Genomic DNA, 3,107 nt, shown 5'->3' with positions numbered 1-3,107 from the left:
TTGATTATGAAGAAACATTCAGTCCGGTTGCAAGGATGGCAACCGTAAGAGCAGTCATTGCTATAGTTGCATCAAAGGGATGGTCTTTACATCAGATGGATGTAAAGAATGCTTTCTTGCATGGTGATTTGCAAGAAGAGGTCTATATGGAGCAGCCACTAGGCTATGTGCATGCTGTTCATCCTGAGTTTGTTTGCAGGTTGAAGAAAGCCTTGTATGGCTTGAAGCAAGCACCTAGAGCATGGTCTGACAAGATAGGACAGTATCTTGTCACTATTAGCTTTCAGATTTCCAGGGCAGATTTCTCACTTTATGTGAGAAAAACAGAGAAAAGTATTATGCTACTTGTCATTTATGTTGATGATTTGATTATGACAGGTGACAGTGATGAAGATATCCTTCATGTGAAAATGCTATTGAAGCAAAAGTTTGAGATGAAGGATTTGAGAGAGCTGCGTTATTTCTTGGGCATTGAGGTGATTAGATCACCAAGTGGGATACGGCTCTTGCAAAGGCAGTATGGATTGGACATGTTGTCCAAATATGGGATGACAGGCTATAAGCCTATTTCAGTTCCTTTGGAGCAGAATGTGAAGCTGAGCGTTTGGAGCAGAATGTGAAGCTGAGCGCAGATGCAGGTGAGCTTCTGGAAGACCCTACTATGTACAGACGCATAGTAGGAAGTTTGATTTATATGACTATTACCAGGCCAGATTTGAGCTATGCTGTTGGATTGGTAAGTCAGTTTATGCAGGCTCCAAGGAAACCGCATTTGGATGCGGCTAGATGCATACTCAGGTATGTGAAGTCCACATTGCAGTATGGACTACTTTATGAGACTGGGGTTCAGATACAGTTGCATGGATACACTAATGTTGATTGGGTTGGTAGTATTTCTAATAGACAATCTACCAGTGGATATGTGTTCTCTTTTGGGAGTGCTGCAGTCACTTGGAGCAGCAAGAAACAGCCTACAGTTGCCTTGTCGAGCACAGAGGCTGAGTACAGGGGCGCAGCAATGGCTGCATGTGAGGTAGCTTGGTTGCATAAGCTACTTTATGATATGCATCAGCCTACAGATGGGCCAGTTGTCATTTATTGTGACAACATGAGTAGTATACACTTGGCAAATAACCCAGTCTATCATGCTAGAACAAAGCACATTGAGGTGCATTATCACTATGTGCGGGAGAGGGTTTTACTAGGTCTTATTGATCTAGTTTATGTCAGCACAGAGGATCAGGTAGCTGACATATTTACGAAGGCATTGGGCACAGAGAAGCTGTGCAAGTTCAGAGACCTGCTTGGTGTGCAGGAATTGGGATTGAGCTCGAGGGGGAGTGTTGAGATATCGAGCTCCACTTGTGATATGCCAGTGTGACCGTTGTGCATTTATGTCATCGACTTGTTAGTTGCAGATGCGGTTGGTACACCACCCATGAATAATAGCTAGATGACAGCTATCCTTATCTACTCTAGTTCGTGGCTCAGTTAGTATGCCACCTTAGTTAGTTGAGTTTGGTTTGAGACCCATATATAGGGTTCTTCTATTTCTTTGGACTAGAGTTCTTTTGGCTTACACAACTAAGAAGAGGAAAAGTGTTTTCAGCCTCCACCTGTGTGTGTATTCCCCCATTGTGCAAGCAAGAAAGCTACAAGTGAGACTCCTTCCTTCTCTCCCACAATCTTGACACATACATCTTAGATTAATTGGGCCTACTATATGTGAAAAGCAAATAGAAATACATGCTAGCAACCTGCATATCTATTCCTATTCTTCTAATCTATCTCTAGGAGATACCGAGGGGGTCCACTAGGGTTTACCATATGGTACCACGTGAGTGTAAGGGAGGGGGGTTATTTAAGGGAAGGAAGGTACATTTTATAATGTAAGGTCCCATAAATAGGGGGTAGATAAGGGGTATTTTCATATATTTCTTGCATGCAGGTGATGTCTCCTTATTACTACTAGTGAATCCCATGTGAGGACATATTGCAACTTGCATGAAAATGAGTCCAGATCTCACAAAAGATTACAATAATAATAATGTCTTCTCATGGAATAAATTACCAATGCCTAGACTAGCTTAATGAAGCCCCTAAAAATAGTCATTTTTCAAACATAAGTTATGGCACTTTGACTTTGTCATCATGCTTTCACTTTGTTGTTGTATCCTTGACTTTGCCTTTCACATTTTGCAATTAACATTACCATTCTGGCATTGCTCTTGCTAATAACCCCAAGCTTTGCTCATTGTTATTGCTAATGGCCCCACACTTTGCCCATTAAGTCATATGGTCCATGTGGCAATGATAACATATTATCCTTGTGAATATTGAGTTGCGGGGTTAATACAACCCATGAATTCTATGCCCCATTTCCCAAAGTGGCACCAAAGTGTTGATTGGTAAACTCACGAGTGTGAGTTTCATCTTGTCCCTTGTTATTGGCACCTTAGTGGATTGGCACTCGTCACAATGCTTTACAAAGCATGCTACATCCTTTAGGCCACCACAACTATGATTGAAGTACTTTCCTAACCATGGTACTAGCATCATAATGACCTCTTACCTTCCTCCATGTGCTTCTTTAAGCACATCCTTCATTTCATGCTCACACGTGCATCTTCTCACAATAGACAATTTGCCCTAATCTATATAATTATCCCACAATCATCTAGTAGGGTTAGGTCTCAATGAGAAGGTAGGTGAGTCTCCCTTTTTATTAGTTATTCAAGTAACCCTTTCTCTAAGATGTGTACCATATCATCAGCCAATAGCGTGTTATGTCAACCTTAAAAAGGCACACCTCTTTTTGTATTCCAAACAAGTATCCTCATCAATTTTTATTACTTTTTTGTCACTTGTTATTGTAGACATATGATTCACTATATAATCTTGCTTTTCCTTATGCATTATTGTAGTGAAATCCAACTCCAGCAATAGTAGAAGCCATCTAGCAAAGCCAAAGAACACATTGCAAAGGATGAGGACAAGCTAATTATATTGTTGAAGGAGTTCCAAATCCTATTTTCTTGGAGTTATAGTGATCTATAGAAAGCTTTATCTCATGTACTAACCCATACTAATCCAACACATGCCAACAC

This window comes from Lygodium microphyllum, chromosome 30 (genome assembly GCF_053477565.2).
Source record: "Lygodium microphyllum isolate KBCC chromosome 30, Lygodium_microphyllum_v1.1.10, whole genome shotgun sequence".
Taxonomy (NCBI): domain Eukaryota; kingdom Viridiplantae; phylum Streptophyta; class Polypodiopsida; order Schizaeales; family Lygodiaceae; genus Lygodium; species Lygodium microphyllum.
The sequence above is the reverse complement of the archived record's forward strand: the minus strand, read 5'-3'. Positions refer to the sequence as shown.